The sequence below is a fragment of the Pleurodeles waltl genome, chromosome 8 (assembly GCF_031143425.1).
Source record: "Pleurodeles waltl isolate 20211129_DDA chromosome 8, aPleWal1.hap1.20221129, whole genome shotgun sequence".
In the NCBI taxonomy this organism is placed as follows: Eukaryota; Metazoa; Chordata; class Amphibia; order Caudata; family Salamandridae; genus Pleurodeles; species Pleurodeles waltl.
In genome coordinates, this window is record NC_090447.1 from 694,987,186 (window position 1) to 695,009,335 (window position 22,150).

At 46.8% G+C, this 22,150-nt stretch overlaps 1 protein-coding gene across 1 annotated transcript in view; it reads right to left on the reverse strand.

Annotated features, from left to right (window-relative positions):
• The window catches only part of EIF2S3 (eukaryotic translation initiation factor 2 subunit gamma), a 301,635-nt gene that overhangs the window by 60,072 nt on the left and 219,413 nt on the right, over positions 1-22,150 (reverse strand). The window lies entirely within an intron of this gene.

The window sequence follows — 22,150 nt, forward strand, 5'->3', positions numbered from 1 at the left end:
ACTGTAGACTGGATCCGTGGTGAATCCACCGGCGCCGGGACAGCAGACATCGTTGGCGTCACAGGCCTTCTAGGCGACGCCAAGGGCATCGGCGCCGAAGCGGCTCCAGAAGGAAGAAAGGGCATAAAGGGTGTCGGCTTGTAAGGAGCCGGAGCATCCAAGTTAAAGGTCAAAGGACCTTACGGACCCGCATGCCCTCCACCAGGCGCCATGGTGGAAAAGATGTTAAACATTGCATTTAAAAATGCAGTGGGATCCGTACCCGGCGCCGGGAAAGCCGGATAAGCTTGTGGAACCGGCATAGAAGCCGATGATGGACTAGGCATCTCCTGCTCTGGAGAAGCTGCCGGCTCCTGATGAGGCTCGACTTCAAACACCGACAAAGGTGAAGTCGGAGAAGCCGTAGTCATTTTAGGCGGAGGTGTGACAGTCGGGCTAACCTCCCAAGTCGGTTGGCGGCGAGCTGACGGAGATCTGGATCGGCGCCGAGACTCGTGACGACGCCGAGAGTCCCTGTGGCGTCGATGAGTCTTCGAAGATTTTGAAGAAGACTCTCTGCGATGACGCTTTTCCTTCCTTTTCTTGGAACGGGCCAAGAATAATTTTGCCTCTCTCTCTCTTTAAGTGCCTTAGGATTCATGCATTGAAACGATACGCATGACTCGACGTCATGGTCGCAACTAAGGCACCATAAACAATTTTCATGGGGGTCCGTGACCGACATGCAACCCCTACACTGGTTACAAGTTTCAAAGCCAGGTTTTCTCGGCTGGGACATAGTAACACTGAAGTGCAACTGTAGCTCCCTGTTAGCCTTGAAGAAAAAACGTTACTCGAAGGCACGGAAAAAAGGGAACTGATGTCTGCACGTCGACGAGGGCTTCTTATTGCCTGGATGACGTCATACGGCGTTGCGTGGAGTCAGGCAATTGTGACGTCATCGTCGGCATGCAGAGCTAGAAGAAAATTTCCGTTGAAGCTGGCACGTGGGGGAAAAATTCTTTAGGTGAGGAATCCACAGGTAGTTAATGTATCCATCAGAAGTGCCCTTCAAAGCATACCAGTGGCTTGGGAAGGCTACCCTTCCCAAGCCATGTAACACCTATTCCTAAAGGAAGAGGGTGTTACCCCCCTCTCCCAAAGGAAATCCTTTGTTCTGCCACCCTGGGCTTGAGCTGTTCCAGCAGCAGGAAGGCAGAAACCTGTCTGAGGGGTGGCAGCACCTCAGGCTGCCCGGAAAACTGTAAAAGGCTGGTGGGAGCAATGCTAGGGGTCCTCTAAGGAGCCCCCAGAATGCATGGGATCATACTTCCAATACTGGCAGCAGTATTGGGGTATGATTCTGACATGTTTGATACCAAACAAGCCTAGGTTCGCAGTTACCATTATGTAGCTGGACATAGGTAGTGACATGTCTAATACATGCGTAAAATGGCATCCCCACACTCACAAAGTCCAGGAAAATGGAACTGGAATTCATGGGGGCACCTCTGCTAGTGAAGGGGTGCCCTCACACAGATACTTGCACCCTGCCCTCTGGGCTAGGAGGGCCTACCATAGGGGTGACTTACAGTGACCTTGTGCAGAGACCTGTAGTGAAAAGGGTGCATACACCCTTTCAAGCAGGCTGCAATGACCGATCTGCAGAAAGGTTTGCATTTGGCTCCCCATGGGTGGCATAATACCTGCTGCCCCCCATGGGGATCCCCTGGCATCCCAATGCCATGGGTACCTGGATACTATATACTAGGGACTTCAATGGGGGCACCAGTGTGCCAATTGTGGAGTGTACAACACTAAACACAGAATCTGAGGGCAATAGAGCACAGCCACTGGAGTCCTGGTTAGCAGGATCCCAGTGGACACCGTCAAACACAATGACATCAGGCAAAAGAATGGGGGGTAACCATGCCAAGAAAGAGGGTACTTTCCTGCACACCCCTATTGTTTTCTAAGGCCTAACCCATAAAAAAACAAGTTACTTACCTGTTACCACAGTTATCCAGTATTGGTATCTTTCAAAAATTCACATGCTTGAATCATCCCCGTCGAAGTGGGAGGCCCACAGTACATAAAATAGCAATAATTAACAAATAACATTTTGTTCCCATAGGCTATAATGGAAATACCAGCCACTCATATAGCTTATCCAAGTCCTTTTGTGAAAAGGACCCAAACCCGCCTGCTGGCCAATCAGGTACCAACACACTCCAGAGAAGCTCCTTACCTCAGATTTTCCAGCACAAGAGTGAAAAGATTATAACCTGAGAGGAAATGTCAGCGTCTAAGGGGAGGAGGGTGGGTCGCATGTGAAATTATGAAAGATACCAATACTGGATAACTGTAGTTACAGGTAAGTAACTTGTTTTCTTATCCAGTATTGGATCTTTCATAAATTCACATGCTTGAATATGAATAGCCAGCAGCACTGTTGATAAACATGATACTCGCAGTGGATGGAGGGTGCAAGCATAGAAAATCCTTTATAACCTGTATCAAATAGCTAGCTCATAAATCTTGTATTATGAACTTCAAACAAATATACATATATCTATGTATATATATATGTATATATATATGTATATATATATGTATATATATATGTATATATATATATATATATATATATATATATATATATATATATATATACACACACACATATATACTGAACATCCATATATCTATCTATCTATCTATCTATCTATCTATCTATCTATATATGGAAAATGTCACTTACCCAGTGTACATCTGTTCGTGGCATTAGTCGCTGCAGATTCACATGCTGTGCACAGTCCGCCATCTGGTGTTGGGCTCGGAGTGTTACAAGTTGTTTTTCTTCGAAGAAGTCTTTTCGAGTCACGAGACCGAGGGACTCCTCCCATTTCGAGTCCATTGCGCATGGGCGTCGACTCCATCTTAGATTGTTTTGCCCGCAGAGGGTGAGGTAGGAGTTGTGTATGCTAGTAATAGTGCCCATGCAATGGAGTGAATGCGTATGTACATAATAAAGTTTTAAGTAATATATTTACAAATGTACAAATGTTTAAGATCTACTTCTAAACGGCTACAGGCTCCCGGGGAGGCGGGTGGGCGCATGTGAATCTGCAGCGACTAATGCCACGAACAGATGTACACTGGGTAAGTGACATTTTCCGTTCGATGGCATGTGTAACTGCAGATACACATGCTGTGCATAGACTAGTAAGCAGTTATCTCCCCAAAAGCGGTGGTTCAGCCTGTAGGAGTTGAAGTAGTTTGAAATAATGTTCTTAATACAGCTTGACCTACTGTTGCTTGTTGTGCAGTTAGCACATCTACACAGTAGTGCTTGGTAAATGTATGAGGCGTAGACCATGTTGCTGCCTTACATATTTTGTTCATTGGAATATTTCCTAGAAAGGCCATGGTAGCACCTTACTTTCTGGTTGAGTGTGCCTTTGGTGTAATAGGCAGTTCTCTTTTAGCTTTAAGATAGCAGGTTTGAATGCACCTAACTATCCATCTAGCAATGCCTTGTTTTGAAATTGGATTTCCTGTATGAGGTTTTTGAAAGGCGACAATTGTTTTGTCTTTCGAATTAGTTTTGTTCTGTCAATGTAGTACATTAGTGCTCTTTTTAATGTCTAATGTATGTAGTGCTCTTTCGGCTACAGAATCTGGTTGTGGGAAGAACACTGGTAATTCTACCGTTTGATTTAGGTGGAACGGTGAAATTACTTAGGATTGGTCCGTAGAACAACTCTATTTTTGTGTATTTGAATAAATGGTTCTTGAATGGTAAATGCTTGAATCTCACTCACTCTTCTTAGAGATGTGATGGCACTTAAAAATGCAACTTTCCACGTTAAGTATTGCATTTCACAAGAGTGCATGGGCTCAAAAGGTGGTCCCATGAGTCGTGTGAGGACAATGTTGAGGTTCCATGAAGGAACTGGTGGTGTTCTTGGTGGTATAATTCTCTTTAGGCCTTCCATAAACGCCTTTATGACTGGTATCCTAAACAATGAAATTGAGTGCGTAATTTGTAGGTAAGCAGAAATTGCCGTAAGATGTATTTTAATGGAAGAGAAAGCCAGGTTAGATTTTTGCAAATGTAGTAAGTATCCTACTATTTCTTTTGCAGATGCGTGTAAAGGTCGAATTTGATTATTATGGCAGTAATACACAAATCTTTTCCACTTATTTGCATAGCAGTGTCTAGTGGTAGGTTTTCTAGCTTGTTTTATGACCTCCATACATTCCTGTGTGAGGTCTAAGTGCCCGAATTCTAGGATTTCAGGAGCCAAATTGCTAGATTCAACGATGCTGGATTTGGATGTCTGATCTGTTGTTTGTGTTGTGTTAACAGATCTGGTCTGTTGGGTAGTTTGACATGAGGTACTACTGAAAGGTCTAGTAGTGTTGTGTACCAAGGTTGCCTTGCCCATGTTGGTGCTATTAGTATGAGTTTGAGTTTGTTTTGACTCAACCTGTTTACTAGATATGGAAGGAGAGGGAGAGGTGGAAAAGCGTACGCAAATATCCCTGACCAGTTCATCCATAGAGCATTTGCCTTGGGATTGATCTTGTGGGTACCTGGATGCGAAGTTTTGGCATTTTGAGTTTTCTTTTGTTGCAAATAGATCTATTTGAGGTGTTCCCCAAATTTGAAAGTAATTGTTTAGTATTTGGGGGTGAATTTCCCATTCGTGGGTTTGTTGGTGATCTCGAGAGAGATTGTCTGCCAACTGGTTCTGAATCCCTGGAATAAATTGTGCTATTAGGCGAATGTGGTTGTGAATCGCCCAATGCCATATTTTTTGTGTTAGGAGGCACAACTGTGTCGAGTGTGTCCCTCCTTGTTTGTTTAGATAATACATTGTTGTCATGTTGTCTGTTTTGACAAGAATGTATTTTTGGGTTATTATGGGTTGAAATGCTTTCAGCGCTAGAAATACTGCTAACAGTTCTAAGTGATTTATGTGAAACTGCCTCTGATGTATGTCCCATTGTCCTTGGATGCTGTGTTGATTGAGGTGTGCTCCCCACCCTGTCATGGAAGCATCCGTCGTTATGACGTATTGTGGCACTGGGTCTTGGAAAGGCCGCCCTCGGTTTAAATTTGTACTGTTCCACCATAGAAGCGAGATGTATGTTTGGCGGTCTATCAACACCAGATCTAGAAGTTGACCCTGTGCTTGTGACCATTGTGATGCTAGGCACTGTGGTAAGGGCCGCATGTGCAATCTTGCGTTTGGGACAATGGCTATGCATGAAGACATCATGCCTAGGAGTTTCATTACCATTTTGACTTGTATCTTTTGTGTTGGATACATGGCCTGTATTACCTTGTGAAATGTTTGAACCCTTTGTGGACTTGGAGTGGCAATCCCTTTTGCTGTGTTGATTGTCGCTCCTAAGTATTGCTGTGTTTGACACGGCAAAAGGTGTGACTTCGCGTAGTTGATCGAGAAACCTAGCCTGTGAAGGGTCTGTATGACGTAGTTTGTGTGCTGTGAACATTGTCTTAGCGTGTTGGTTTTGATTAACCAGTCGTCTAAGTACGGGAACACGTGTATTTGCTGCCTTCTGATATGTGCAGCTACTACTGCCAGGCATTTTGTAAAAACTCTTGGCGCAGTTGTTATTCCGAATGGCAACACTTTGAATTGGTAATGTATTCCTTGGAATACGAACCTTAGGTATTTCCTGTGTGAAGGATGTATTGGTATATGGAAATACGCATCTTTTAGATCTAATGTAGTCTTGCTGTTTGAGCAGTGGGATTACGTCTTGTAACGTGACCATGTGAAAGTGGTCTGATTTGATGGAGGTTTTTAGTGTTCTGAGATCTAGTATTGGTCTCAGAGTTTTGTCCTTTTTGGGTATTAGAAAGTACAGTGAGTAAACTCCTGTGTTTTTCTGTTGAATTGGAACTAATTCTATTGCGTCCTTTTGTAGCAATGCTTGAACTTCTAGTCCTAGAAGATCTATATGTTGTTTCGACATATTGTGTGTTTTCGGTGGGACGTTGGAGGGAATTGGCGAAATTCTATGCAATAACCATGCTGGATAATTGCTAAGACCCAAGTGTCTGTTGTTATTTCCTCCCAAAGTTTGTAAAATTGGCTTAGTCTTCCCCCCACAGGTGTTATGTGATGGGGGTGTGTGACTTGTGAGTCATTGCTTATTTTGCGGGGTTTTGGTGCCTTGGAATTTTCCTCTATTTTTTGGGAATTGGCCCCCTCTAAATTGCCCCCGAAAACCTCCCCTTTGATATTGACCCTGGTAGGTAGGCCTTGTTTGTGAGGTTGTGGTTTCTGTGGGTTGACCTCGAAACCCTCCCCTAAAAGGTGTTTTCCGAAATGTGCCTCTGCTCTGCGGGGAGTAGAGTGCGCCCATGGCTTTGTCTGTATCGGTGTCCTTTTTGAGTTTTTCGATGGCCGTGTCTACCTCCGGCCCAAACAATTGCTGTTCATTAAACGGCATACTGAGCACAGCCTGCTGGATTTCCGGTTTGAACCCAGAAGTGCGCAGCCATGCGTGCCTTCGTATTGTGACTGCAGTGTTTATTGTCCTTGCAGCTGTATCTGCTGCATCCATGGAAGACCGTATCTGATTATTTGAGATACTTTGTCCCTCTTCCACCACCTGTTGCGCTCTTTTTTGGAACTCCTTGGGTAAGTGTTCGATGAAATGTTGCATTTCATCCCAGTGAGCCCTGTCGTATCTTGCCAAAAGTGCTTGTGAATTGGCAATACGCCACTGATTTGCTGCTTGTGCTGCAACCCTTTTTCCCGCAGCATCAAATTTGCGGCTCTCCTTGTCTGGAGGTGGTGCGTCGCCTGAGGTATGAGAGTTGGCTCTCTTACGAGCTGCCCCCACAACTACTGAGTCCGGTGTTAGTTGTGTTGTGATATATATTGGATCTGTAGGCGGTGGCTTATATTTTTTCTCCACCCTTGGAGTTATGGCTCTGCCTTTAACTGGATCCCGAAAAATTTGTTTTGAATGTCTTAGCATTCCTGGGAGCATGGGAAGGCATTGATACTGGCTATGGGTGGAGGATAGGGTGTTAAAGAGAAAGTCATCCTCAATTGGTTCCGAATGTAAGGAGACATTGTGAAACTCGGCTGCCCTTGCGACCACCTGTGTATAGGATGTACTGTCCTCAGGTGGTGACGGTTTTGTAGGATAAGAGTCTGGGCTATTGTCAGACACTGGAGCATCGTAGAGGTCCCATGCATCGGGATCATCCTGACTCATTGTGGTATGAGCTGGTGAGTGCATCAGTGATGGAGTTGTTGCTGTTGATGCATGTATTGATGGTGGTGGAGACGGTGGTGGTTTTTTTTTCCTTGCCACCTTTGCTTGTGGTTGCCTGTCCTTTTGTTGAAAGGCAAGTTTCCTTTTTATTTTGATTGGGGGAAGAGTGGTTATCTTCCCTGTGTCCTCATGAATATGAAGCCTTCTTTGCGTGTAGTCAGGCTCTACAGCTTGAAGCTCCTCTCCAAATTTGTGTAATTGGGAGGTTAATCCTTGTTCCTTTGTATTGGAACTAGTTTTCGGCTCCGAGGTTAGCTGTTTCGGAACCGAAACCTTTTCGGAAGTCTTTTTAGGCTCCGAAGAAACCTTCTTTGTTTTCGGCGTGGTGTCTCTGTGCCGAAATTCTTCGGTGCCGCTGTCTCGGCTCTGAGGTTGCTGTGTGGCGGTATCTCGACCCGAGTTGGATGACTTCGACACTAGCATGCCCTTTTTCGGTGCCTTGGATGGGTCACCTAGTTTTCGGGTTAAGCCATGGCCTGTTGGCAGTGGCGTCCCCTGGGCTTTTGTAGACTTCTCGTGAGTCTTGATTTTCGACGTCTTACTCACGGTTTGGTGTGTTTCTTCGGCGTCGAGTTCTTCAGAATCCGACTCGCGGATGGAGAAAGCTTCTTCTTCCTCCTCGAAGCGTTCTTGACCTGTCGGCGTGGACGCCATTTGCAGTCTCCTGGCTCTTCGGTCTCTCAGCGTCTTCCTCGACCGAAACGCTCGACAGGCTTCACAAGTATCCTCCTTGTGCTCGGGGGACAAGCACAAGTTACAGACCAGATGGTGATCCGTATACGGATACTTGTGATGGCATTTTGGGCAGAAGCGGAATGGGGTCCGTTCCATGAGCCTTGAAGTCGCACGTGGCCGGGCTGACCAGGCCCCGACGGGGGATCGAAAAAACCCCGAAGGGCCACCGGAGATCTTCAGATTTCGGTGTCGATTTGTACTAACTAACCCGATACCGAACGCAAACAATACCGACGTTTTTTTCAGAGATTCTAACTAACTTTCCGACCCGAAACACGGAGCGAAAATGAACACGTCCGAACCCGATGGCGGGAAAAAAACAATCTAAGATGGAGTCGACGCCCATGCGCAATGGACTCTAAATGGGAGGAGTCCCTCGGTCTCGTGACTCGAAAAGACTTCTTCGAAGAAAAACAACTTGTAACACTCCGAGCCCAACACCAGATGGCGGACTGTGCACAGCATGTGTATCTGCAGCTACACATGCCATCGAACATATATATATGGAAAATGTCACTTACCCAGTGTACATCTGTTCGTGGCATTAGTCGCTGCAGATTCACATGCTGTGCACATCCCGCCATCTGGTGTTGGGCTCGGAGTGTTACAAGTTGTTTTTCTTCGAAGAAGTCTTTTCGAGTCACGAGATCGAGGGACTCCTCCCATTTCGGCTCCATTGCGCATGGGTGTCGACTCCATCTTAGATTGTTTTCCCCGCAGAGGGTGAGGTAGGAGTTGTGTATACTAGTAATAGTGCCCATGCAATGGAGTGAATAGGTATGTACCTAATGTAGTTTAAAGTTATGTATTTACAAATTTACAAGTGTTCAAGATCAACTTCTAAACGGTTACAGGCTCCCGGGGAGGCGGGTGGGCGCATGTGAATCTGCAGCGACTAATGCCACAAACAGATGTACACTGGGTAAGTGACATTTTCCGTTCGATGGCATGTGTAGCTGCAGATACACATGCTGTGCATAGACTAGTAAGCAGTTATCTCCCCAAAAGCGGTGGCTCAGCCTGTAGGAGTTGAAGTTGTTTGAAACAATGTTCGTAGTACTGCTTGACCTACTGTGGCTTGTTGTGCCGTTAACACATCTACACAGTAGTGTTTGGTAAATGTATGAGGCGTAGACCATGTAGCTGCCTTACATATTTCGGTCATTGGAATATTTCCTAGAAAGGCCATGGTAGCACCTTTCTTTCTGGTTGAGTGTGCCTTTGGTGTAATAGGCAGTTCTCTTTTTGCTTTAAGATAACAGGTTTGAATGCACTTAACTATCCATCTAGCAATGCCCTGTTTAGAAATTGGATTTCCTGTATGAGGTTTTTGAAAAGCAATAAATAATTGTTTTGTTTTTCGAATAAGTTTTGTTCTGTCAATGTAGTACATTAACGCTCTTTTGATGTCTAATGTATGTAGTGCTCTTTCGGCGACAGAATCTGGCTGTGGAAAGAACACTGGTAATTCTACTGTTTGATTCAAGTGGAACGGTGATATGACTTTTGGTAGAAATTTAGGATTTGTCCGTAGAACTACTTTATGCTTGTGTATTTGAATAAATGGCTCTTGTATGGTAAATGCTTGAATCTCACTTACTCTTCTTAGAGATGTAATGGCAATTAGAAATGCAACTTTCCATGTTAAGTATTGTATTTCACAAGAGTGCATGGGCTCAAAAGGTGGACCCATGAGTCGTGTTAAGACAATGTTGAGGTTCCATGAAGGAACTGGTGGTGTTCTTTGTGGTATAATTCTCTTTAGGCCCTCCATAAACGCTTTTATGACTGGTATCCTAAATAGTGAAGTTGAGTGCGTAATTTGCAGGTAAGCTGAAATTGCGGTAAGATGTATCTTAATGGAAGAAAAAGCTAGCTTTGACTTTTGCAAATGCAGTAAGTATTTTACAATGTCTTTGGCAGATGCGTGTAAGGGTTGAATTTGATTATTATGGCAGTAATAAACAAATCTTTTCCACTTATTTGCATAGCAATGTCTAGTGGTAGGTTTCCTAGCTTGTTTTATGACCTCCATACATTCCTGTGTGAGGTCTAAGTGTCCGAACTCTAGGACTTCAGGAGCCAAATTGCTAGATTCAGCGATGCTGGATTTGGGTGTCTGATCTGCTGTTTGTGTTGCGTTAACAGATCTGGTCTGTTTGGTAGTTTGACATGAGGCACTACTAAGAGGTCTAGTAGTGTTGTGTACCAGGGTTGTCTTGCTCATGTTGGTGCTATTAGTATGAGTTTGAGTTTGTTTTGACTCAACTTGTTTACCAGATATGGAAGGAGTGGGAGGGGGGAAAAGCGTAAGCAAATATCCCTGACCAACTCATCCATAACGCATTGCCCTGAGACTGATCTTGTGGGTACCTGGATGCGAAGTTTTGGCATTTTGCGTTTTCCTTTGTTGCAAATAGATCTATTTGTGGTGTTCCCCACCTCAGGAAGTAAATGTTCAGTATTTTGGGGTGAATCTCCCATTCGTGGATCTGTTGGTGATCCCGAGAGAGATTGTCTGCTAACTGATTCTGAATTCCTGGAATAAATTGTGCTATTAGGCGAATGTGGTTGTGAATCGCCCCATGCCATATTTTCTGTGTCAGGAGACACAACTGCGCTGAGTGTGTCCCTCCCTGTTTGTTTAGGTAATACATCGTTGTCATGTTGTCTGTTTTGACAAGAATGTGTTTGTGGCTTATTATGGGTTGAAAAGCTTTCAGCGCTAGAAATACTGCCAATAGTTCTAAGTGATTTATGTGAAACTGTTTTTGCTGAGTGTTCCATTGTCCTTGGATGCTGTGTTGATTGAGGTGTGCTCCCCACCCTATCATGGAGGCATCTGTGGTTATTGCATGTTGTGGCACTGGGTCTTGGAAAGGCCGCCCTTGGTTTAAATTTATACTGTTCCACCATTGAAGCGAGATGTATGTTTGGCGGTCTACCAACACCAGGTCTAGAAGTTGACCCTGTGCCTGTGACCATTGTGATGCTAGGCACTGTTGTAAGGGCTGCATGTGTAACCTTGCGTTTGGGACAATGGCTATGCATGAGGACATCATGCCTAGGAGTTTCATCACCGTCTTGACTTGTATTTTTTGTTTTGGATACATGGTCTGTATTAAATGGTGAAATGCCTGAACCCTTTCTGGGCTTGGCGTGGCAAACCCTTTTGCTGTGTTGATTGTTGCCCCTAAGTATTGCTGTGTTTGACATGGCAGAAGGTGTGACTTTGTATAGTTGATTGAGAAACCTAGTTTGTGGAGGGTTTCTATGACATAGTTTGTGTGTTGTGAACACCGTTCTAGCGTGTTTGTTTTGATTAACCAATCGTCTAGGTACGGGAACACATGTATTTGCTGCCTTCTGATATGTGCAGCTACGACTGCTAGGCATTTTGTAAAAACTCTTGGCGCAGTTGTTATTCCGAATGGCAACACCTTGAATTGGTAGTGTACCCCTTGGAATACAAACCTTAAGTACTTTCTGTGTGAAGGATGTATCGGTATATGGAAATATGCATCCTTTAGGTCTAGTGTTGTCATGTAGTCTTGTTGTTTGAGCAGTGGGATTACGTCCTGTAATGTCACCATGTGAAAGTGATCCGATTTGATGTAGGTATTTAATGTTCTGAGATCTAATATAGGTCTCAGACTTTTGTCTTTTTTGGGTATGAGAAAGTACAGAGAGTAAACTCCTGTTCCTTTCTGTTGGTTTGGTACTAATTCTATTGCCTCTTTCTGCAGCAACGCCTGAACTTCTAGTCCTAGAAGATCTATATGTTGTTTTGACATATTGTGTGTTTTCGGTGGGATGTTTGGAGGGAATTTGAGAAATTCTATGCAATAACCATGCTGGATAATTGCTAGTACCCAAATATCTGTTATTTCCTCCCAAAGTTTGTAGAAATTGCTTAGTCTCCACCCCCACAGGTGTTATGTGTTGGGGATGTGTGACTTGTAAGTCACTGCTTATTTTGAGGAGTTTTGGGACTTTGGAACTTTCCTCTATTTTTTTGGAACTGTCCCCCTCTATATTGTCCCCGAAAACTTCCACGTAGATATTGGCTCTGATAAGTGGGCCTTGTTTGTGAGGTCGTGGGTTCTGTGCTTTGCCCTCGAAACCCCCCTCGAAACTGTGTTTTTCGAAATGTGCCTCTGCTCTGTGGGGAGTAGAGTGCGCCCATGGCTTTGGCCGTGTCAGTGTCCTTCTTAAGTTTTTCGATAGCAGTGTCCACCTCCGGCCCAAACAACCGCTGTCCGTTAAATGGCATATTCAGCACAGCTTGCTGTATTTCTGGTTTAAATCCTGATGTACGCAGCCATGCATGTCTCCTTATTGGTACTGCTGTGTAGACAGTTCTAGCAGCTGTGTCTGCAGCATCCATCGCTGACCGTATCTGATTGTTGGAGATACTCTGTCCTTCTTCTACTACTTGCTGTGCTCTTTTCTGGAACTCCTTGGGCAAATGTTCTATAAAATGTTGCATTTCGTCCCAATGAGCCCTATCGTATCTGGCCAACAAAGCCTGTGAATTTGCAATGCGCCACTGGTTTGCTGCTTGTGCCGCTACCCTTTTGCCTGCTGCGTCGAATTTGCGACTTTCCTTATCTGGAGGTGGTGCATCTCCTGAAGTATGTGAGTTTGCTCTTTTGCGAGCTGCCCCTACTACAACTGAGTCCGGTGTTAGCTGTTGTGTGATGTACACGGGGTCTATTGGTGGCGGTTTATATTTTTTCTCCACTCTTGGAGTAATGGCCCTTCCTTTAACAGGCTCCTCAAACACTTGTTTGGAGTGTTTTAGCATCCCGGGTAGCATGGGAAGACTCTGGTACTGGCTGTGTGTGGACGACAGTGTATTAAATAGAAAGTCGTCTTCAATGGGCTCTGCATGTAGGCTGACATTATGAAATGCCGCTGCCCTTGACACCACTTGTGCGTAGGCTGTACTATCTTCTGGTGGCGACGGTCTAGCTGGATAACAGTCAGGACTATTATCTGACACTGGTGCATCATAAAGATCCCATGCGTCAGGGTCATCTTGACTCATCCCTGTGTGGGTCGGGGATTGCATCATAGGTGGAGTGGCTACCGGTGATGGTTGCGGAGAGCGTTGTGGAGATGGTGGCGGGGTTACTTGTTTAGCCACCTTTGCCTGTGGCTGCTTGTCTTTCTCCTGGAAGGCAAGTTTGCGTTTCATCCTAATAGGAGGGAGAGTGCTGATCTTTCCCGTATCTTTTTGGATGTGGAGCCGTCTTTGGGTGTAGTCTGGCTCCATTGCCTCTAATTCCTGTCCAAATCTATGTATTTTCATTTGTGAGGACAGTCCTTGTTCCTCCGTGTAGGAACTTGATTTTGGTTCCGACGCCGGATGTTTCGGTAGCGAAACCTTTTCGGCTACCTTTTTCGGTTCCGACAAAACCTTTTTTGTTTTCGGCGTCGTTGTCTCTCGGTGCCGACTCATTTCGGTGCCGCTGTCTCGATGCCGAACTTGCTCGGAGCCGCTATCTGGGGCCCGAGATTGCTGTCTGGCGGTATCTCGACCGGAGTCGGATGACTTCGACACCAGCGTGCCCTTTTTCGGTGCCGATGTTCGGTCACCTATTTTCCGGGTTAAGCCATGGCCTGTTGGCGGTGGCGTCCCCTGGGCTTTTGTGCTCTTTTCGTGAGCTTTATGTTTCGGCGTCTTACTCACGGTTTTCGGCGTTTCTTCTGGATCGATCTCATCCGAGTCCGATTCATGGATGGAGAAGGTTTCTTCCTCCTTCTCGAAACGCCCTTGTCCTGTCGGCGCCGACGCCATTTGCAGTCAAGAAATTCTTGCTCTTCGGTCTCTTAGTGTCTTCCTGGACCGAAACGCTCGACAGGCTTCACAAGTATCTTCCTTGTGTTCCGGAGACAAACACAAGTTACAGACCAGATGCTGATCTGTATATGGATACTTGTTATGGCATTTTGGGCAGAAGCGGAATGGGGTCCGTTCCATCAGCCTTGAAGAGACACGTGGCCGGCCCGACCAGGCCCCGACGGGGGATCGAAAAAACCCCATAGGGCCACCGCAGCTCTTCAAAAGTCGGTGTCGATCTGTTGTAACTAACCCGATACCGAACGCAAACAATACCGACGATTTTTCCGAGATTCTAACTAACTTTCCGACCCGAAACACGGAGTGAAAAGGAACACGTCCGAACCCGATGGCGGAAAAAAAACAATCTAAGATGGAGTCGACACCCATACGCAATGGAGCCGAAATGGGAGGAGTCCCTCGATCTCGTGACTCGAAAAGACTTCTTCGAAGAAAAACAACTTGTAACACTCCGAGCCCAACACCAGATGGCGGGATGTGCACAGCATGTGTATCTGCAGCTACACATGCCATCGAACATATATATATATATATACACACACATGTATAAATACATACATACATATATAAAAGCATGTCAAAGTATATTGCATAGCAATTATGGACTATTTGCGTATCAAACAGTTTCTACAAAACCAAGGAAAGGTCTCCTCTTAATGAAAGAGATAACGTAGAACAGCTTGTCCAACTAGAGAGTCAGTTCTCTGCGAGGACTCCAAGCAATAGTGCTGCGTAAAGGAGTGCGTAGTCTTCCATGTCGCAGCTTGGCATATCTTATCCAGGGCAATACCCTGAAACAAAGCAGCCAATGTGGAGACTGCTCTCAGGCGCCTAGTCAACGGTTTTCCTGCTTTGGTGTGACAGAACTGAAGTGTAGAGGAAATCCACAGGGCTATAGTGGCCTTTGTGACCCCTGTTCCTTGTCGTCCAAGAGAATAAGATACCAAGACCTTATCTGATTTCCTGATTTGTTTGGTACTTTGAAAGTAAAATTTGAGGCATCTTTTTTTTAATGTCCAAAGAATGCAGAGTTTTTTCTGCGATTGTAGTTGGATTTGAAAAAAAGGTTCTTAGTATCACGGGCTCATTGAGATGAAATGAAGATGGCACCTTGGGAATGTATCTGGGGTTGGTCCTGAGCATAACAAAGTAATCCAAAAAATACAGAAAAGGTTCTTCAGTAGTAACAGCCTGTATATCACTGACTCTCCTGGTGGAAGTGAGAGCAAGCAGGGTTGCCACCTTCCATGTGATGTACTTGAGTTCAACCCTGTGAATAGGTTCGAGAGGAGCTTTCTTGAGCTGGGACAGGACTATATTGAGATGCCACTCTGGCGGAGGTAGACGCACCGGAGGGAAAGTGCGGAAGAGGCCTTTCATGAACTGCTTAATGATTCTGGATGAGCCGATTGAGGGCATCTCAGCAGAGCGCCTATAAGAGGCTATAGCTGCTAGGTGAATCTAGACGGATGCATGGCAAAGACCAGCCTTTGAGAGTGTGAGAAGGTACGAAAGAATTTGTTCAGGCTTAATGTGTAACGGGTGGAAATTGTTCTGAGAGCACCAAACACAAAATCTCTTCCACTTGAGTTTGTACGTCTTATTTGTGCTCTCTGCTCGTGCCCTAGCTAAATCCGTCTACATTCCTAATCGATGTTCATACTCTGAAACTCTCAGAACTCAGGAGCCAAGCAGGCAATTGAAGAGAAGTTGGATCGGGATGAAGAATTTGACCCCGATTCTTCGTGAGAAGGTCGTGGTTGCAGGGAAGGCAGACTGGATTGGCCACGGACCGGAGTAGGAGCTCCGTGTACCAGTACTATCTGGGCCATCTGGGCGCTGTGAGAATGATCCTGCAGCATTCGGACTTCATTTTCCTGAGGAGCCTGGGGATCAATGGGATGGGGGGGAAAAGAGTAGGCAAAGATCCTGGACCATCTCATCAAAAGAGCATTTCCCCACAACCCCGGGAGTGGGTATCGACTGGCGTAGAACTTGGCGTTCAGGTTGGTGGCAAACAAGTCTAGGATCGGTTGACCCCAGCGTTGGAAGATGCCGTTGAGTATCTTCTGGTTAAGTTCCCACTCGTGGCAGTTGTCGTCCGTCCTGCTGAGAGTCCGCTAGGGCGTTGTTGACCCCTGGCAGGTGCTCCACCCTGAGGCTAATATTGTGCAGTGTGAGCCAGTCCCAAAGAGACTGAGCTTCCCTTGACAGGGAGAGGGATCTTGTTCCTCCCTGCTTGTTGATGTAAAACATACTTGTGTTGTCCGTCCTGACCAACATTGAGGACCCTGCAATGCGTGGAAGAAAAGCCATGAGCGTGAGGTGGATCGCCTTCAATTCCAACAGGTTTATGTATATTCCTTTCTGAAGATTCAACCATTTTCCCTGAATGGCAATGTCTTGTAAATGGCCTCCCCAGCCTTCCAAGGAAGCGTCTGTGGTGATGATAAAGTCTGTCATTGGTGTTAGAAACGTAAGACCTTTAGAGAGATGGTTGGTCTGAGACCACCACTTCAAAGCCTGGCGAATTCTTGGAGCAACAGTTATTAAGTCGTCGAAGGACCCTTGCGACTGGGTCCATTGGAGCTGTAATTCTTCTTGTAACGGTCTCATTCTCAGCCTTGCCAGTCGAACTAGGACTATGGCTGAGGAAATCATACCCAGAAGCGACTTGAACAGTGTAGGAAGTTGGCTCTGTATATAATATTTCAAAGTAAGAAATAGTGTGCACAGAGTCCAAGGGTTCCCCTTAGAGGTAAGATAGTAGCAAAAAGAGATAATTCTAATGCTGTATTTTGTGGTAGTGTGGTCGAGCAGTAGGCTTATCAGAGGGTAGTGTTAAGCATTTGTTGTACACACAGGCAATAAATGAGGAACACACACTCAGAGACAAATCCAGCCAATGGGTTTTGTTATAGAAAAATTTATTTCAAGAACCACAGGTTCAAATTTTACATGTAATATCTCATTTGAAAGGTATTGCAGGTAAGTACTTTAGGAACTTTGAATCATTTCATTAGCATGTATACTTTTCACATAAAACACAATAAGCTGTTTTAAAAGTGGACACTTTGTGCAATTTTCACAGTTCCTGGGGGAGGTAAAGTAATGTTAGTTTTCACAGGTAAGTAAGTCACTTAGAGGTTTCAGTTTTTGGTCCAAGGTAGCCCACCGTTGGGGGTTCAGAGCAACCCCAAAGTTACCACACCAGCAGCTCAGGGCCGGTCAGGTGCAGAGGTCAAAGAGGTGCTAGAATGGAGAGAAGGGGGTGCCCCGGTTCCAGTCTGCCAGCAGGTAAGTACCCGCGTCTTCGGAGGGCAGACCAGGGGGGTTTTGTAGGGCACCGGGGGGGACACAGGTCAGCACAAAAAGTACACCCTCAGCAGCGCGGGGGCGGCCGGGTGCAGTGTGCAAACACGCGTCAGGTTTGTAATGGTTTTCAATGAGAGATCAAGGGATCTCTTCAGCGTTGCAGGCAGGCAAGGGGGGGGGGCTCCTCGGGGTAGCCACCACCTGGGCAAGGGAGAGGGCCTCCTGGGGGTCACTCCTGCACAGGAGTTCCGTTTCTTTAGGTGCTGGGGGCTGCGGGTGCAGGGTCTTTTCCAGCCGTCGGGAAATGGAGTTCAGGCAGTCGCGGTCAGGTGGAGCCTCGGGATTCCCTCTGCAGGCGTCGCTGTGGGGGCTCAGGGGGGACAACTTTGGTTACTCACAGTCGTAGAGTCGCCGGAGGGTCCTCCCTGAAGCGTTGTTTCTCCACCAGTCGAGTCGGGGTCGCCGGGTGCAGTGTTGCAAGTCTCACGCTTCTTGCGGGGAGTTGCAGGGTTTTTTAAAGCTGCTTCTTGAAACAAAGTTGCAGTCTTTTTGGAGCAGGTCCGCTGTCCTCAGGAGTTTCTTGTCGTCGTCGAAGCAGGGCAGTCCTCGGAGGATTCAGAGGTCGCTGGTCCCTTGGAAAGCATCGCTGGAGCAGGTTTCTTTGGAAGGCAGGAGACAGGCCGGTAAGTCTGGAGCCAAAGCAGTTGGTGTCTTCTGTTCTTCCTCTGCAGGGGTTTTTCAGCTCAGCAGTCCTCTTCTTCTTGTAGTTTCAGGAATCTAAAGTTTTAGGTTCAGGGGAGCCCTTAAATACTAAATTTAAGGGCGTGTTTAGGTCTGGGGGGTTAGTAGCCAATGGCTACTAGCCCTGAGGGTGAGTACACCCTCTTTGTGCCTCCTCCCAAGGGGAGGGGGTCACATCCCTAATCCTGTTGGGGGAATCCTCCATCTGCAAGATGGAGGATTTCTAAAAGTTAGAGTCACCTCAGCTCAGGACACCTTAGGGGCTGTCCTGACTGGCCAGTGACTCCTCCTTGTTGTTTTCTTTGTTTCCTCCAGCCTTGCCGCCAAAAGTGGGGGCCATGGCCGGAGGGGGCGGGCAACTCCACTAAGCTGGAGTGTCCTGCGGTGCTGTGACAAAGGGGTGAGCCTTTGAGGCTCACGGCCAGGTGTTACAGCTCCTGCCTGGGGGAGGTGTTAGCATCTCCACCCAGTGCAGGCTTTGTTACTGGCCTCAGAGTGACAAAGGCACTCTCCCCATGGGGCCAGCAACATGTCTCTAGTGTGGCAGGCTGCTGGAACCAGTCAGCCTACACAGATAGTCGGTTAAGGTTTCAGGGGGCACCTCTAAGGTGCCCTCTGGGGTGTAGTTTACAATAAAATGTACACTGGCATCAGTGTGCATTTATTGTGCTGAGAAGTTTGATACCAAACTTCCCAGTTTTCAGTGTAGCCATTATGGTGCTGTGGAGTTCGTGTAAAACAGACTCCCAGACCATATACTCTTATGGCTACCCTGCACTTACAATGTCTAAGGTATTGCTTAGACACTGTAGGGGCACAGTGCTCATGCACTGGTGCCCTCACCTATGGTATAGTGCACCCTGCCTTAGGGCTGTAAGGCCTACTAGAGGGGTGACTTATCTATACCTGCATAGGCAGTGAGAGGCTGGCATGGCACCCTGAGGGGAGTGCCATGTCGACTTACTCGTTTTGTTCTCACCAGCACACACAAGCTGGCAAGCAGTGTCTGTGCTGAGTGAGGGGTCTCCAGGGTGGCATAAGACATGCTGCAGCCCTTAGAGACCTTCCCTGGCATCAGGGCCCTTGGTACCAGGGGTACCACTTACAAGGGACTTATCTGGATGTCAGGGTGTGCCAATTGTGGGATCAATGGTACATTTTAGGTGAAAGAACACTGGTGCTGGGGCCTGGTTAGCAGGGTCCCAGCACACTTCTCAGTCAAGTCAGCATCAGTATCAGGCAACAAGTGGGGGGTAACTGCAACAGGGAGCCATTTCTTTACAGGACCTTACAGACTTCCTTGACTGTTCCTTAAAATCATGAAGGAAGCATTCCGACTGACAGACAGATGTTGGAAGCGTGCGGCAGCCCTGTCCATTAGATTGTGGAAACCACCTATATCCTCAGGTGGAGAATCTGAAGGGCGAGGAGGTGGTGGAGAAGGAGTGGGGGCTAAGTAGTCATCCCATTCCTCAGTGGGATGTTGTGGCGTAGATATCTCTCCTTCTTTCTCTTCTTCCCCTGAAGTGGATCATCATCAGGGGGGGCAGCTAGAACGGAGTGAGGTGTCATCCTGGGAGTAGCTGGAGGGACGTTTCTTGGTGCAACAGGAGAAGCTGCCAGTGGTGGATGGTCTTCTGCTGTAACTGGGAACCTCCTCCTACAATCCTGTAACACTGATTGTAAGTCCTGGATTAAGGAGGAAGGCATCTGTATAGCGTCTCTTGGCTGAGGTGGTTGGTAATAGCGTTCTTGATGTGAGTAATAGGGTTGGTATTGATCATACTCATCATCGTCGTCCTCTTCCTGGTATTTAACGTGTAACTGTGACGGGCTGTGCGCATCTCCAAATGGACCATCATCCGATTCCTCCCAGTCCAGTAGATGACTGGGTAATAAAGTTGACACTTTGCTTGGTGACGTGTCTGTAGGATAAATCTCCAATCTGGGCAGAGATGTGATCTTGAGCATGGCCCGAAGATCAGGAGACCTGGAAGAGGTAGGAATAGCCTCTGTCTCACAGGCACCAATGGCAAGTAGATGGTGTCAATAATGATGGTGCCGTCGACTGTATTGTAATCAGGGATGATTTTTCCATCGACTGCGGTCTCGTCGACGATGGTGTCGACAACAGTGGTCTCGTCGACGGTGAGACAGCCGACGACGCTGTCGGTGGTGTAGTCGACGAGGCTTTCGTTGACCGTGTTATCAACGACGATGTTGTCGACGAAGGAGTTGATGTTGTTAACGACGCACTCCGTTGTGGAATCTTCGTCGAGGGAGGTTTGATAGAGGAAATGGGAGCCCTTACCATTCATGTCAATGTAGTCGTCGCTGACGATGGTCTCGTTGACGAGGTGGTGGAGACGGTAGATGTAAACACGTCGTCGTCTTAATTTTAATGGTTACCTTTCTAGAGGTAGAAGGCTCAGAGGAAGGAGAAAGACGGTACGACTCCTTCTTTTGAAGAGGAGAGGATGGCTCAGAGGAAATTGAAGTTTGTAAGCCTTTTCCATGATGTAATTTCTGCCTCTTTCTAGATTTTTCTGCCCGGCCCAGGTCCTCAGATTTGGACCTTTTGTGTGGCCTTTCTGACCCACTCTCCTCACCTGAAGTACAGGAGTTTGCCTGTAACCATGTCTACCCTCACGGTCTCTGAGGGTTTTTGTGAAGAAAGTACGACATATCTTGCAATCCTTCACCTGGAGTTGTGGGTAGAGGCTATACAAACAGTCCTTATGTGGATCATCCACATGGAGCCTTTTCTTTCCACAGCTCTTGCAAGGGCGGAAAAGGCCTTTTCTAGAAGAATCCGACATTATTTTTTAGTTTTCTGAGAGAAAATGCTTCTGAAGAAGTAGAAAACTGAGCAGAGCTCAGGGAGACTCCCTTCACACGACGTGCGGTAGAAAATCTGAGGGAAGGAGCTTCTCTGGAGAGTGTTCTAGAGGGTGCTGGTACCCGATTGGCCAGCAGGCAGGTTTGGGTCCTTTTCACAAAAGGACTTGGATAGGCTATATGAGTGGCTGGTATTTCCATTATAGCCTATGGGAACAACATTTTATTTGTTAATTATTGCTATTTCATGTACTGTGGGACTCCCACTTCGACGACGGGGATGATTCAAGCATGTTAATTTATGAAAGATCCAATACTGGATAAGAATAGGACTCAGGCGCCAACCTAGGACATATGGGTCCTGTCGGTGCCAGAATCCGCGTCCGTCAACTCCGTTCCAGCTTTGTGTCAGATTCAGGAATCCAAATGGGGCTGGCGCAGCCAGGGGCATCGGCATCAGCACCGGCGCCATTGAAGGTAGCGGTGACATGACCGGAGCCAGTTCAGATGTATGATCGAATCCATGGAGGTCCATGGGAGCAGAGGCCGAAGTTGCTGGGCAAACCTGATGGGGCCTCCTCCAATCCTGCAGGGTGCAAAGACGATCCGCAGAGGTTGGCCCGCTCAAATACATAGCGCATGGCCCTGTAAAACTCTAAGTTGAGTGAGGTTTGCTCTAGCTCCCAGAAAAGCGGGGAGGCACGAAGTCGAACCTGGGGATGACTGCAAAACTGTGCCGGGAATGCCAATGTTCTGCTGTTGTTGCGTCAGACAAGGAGAAGCTGATGCGCGCCTCGACTTGTGCTTCTTAACTGAATGTCCCGAGGACCTACTAGGGGAACAAAGAGGACTTTGGGCTCCTGGGGTCTTCCTGCAACTTTCCTCATGGAAGTCACGCAGCGTCACCTGTCAGGTCGCTAGCAGCTTCAAGGACTGCTCCCTCAAAGCCTTAGGTGCCATGGCATTCCAAGCACAACTTAGAGTCGTGGTTGCGGTCGAGACACCAAACGCAGGACAAATGGGGTTCCGTAACAACATGGTGCAGTGACAGACGCTGCATGGTTTAAAACGTGCCTTTCTTGAAGACAAAGGAGGTAACTCAAAAAAGAATTAGAAAAGATGACAAAAAAAGCCTCTCAAAAACGACAAAGGGGTAAGCTCTTCTCCGCTAACTGGTGCAGAACAAAAAGAACAGACGTGAGTGCACAAAGGTAGCGCCTAAATAGGTGACTGCAATGTCATTTTTGGCGAGGATGACACAGACGATGCTGCGCGGAGCCGATAGACCCCACCTACCAGCCTGCAGGGGTACTGCTCAGGCAAAAATCTTCCAGATCCAGTCTGATG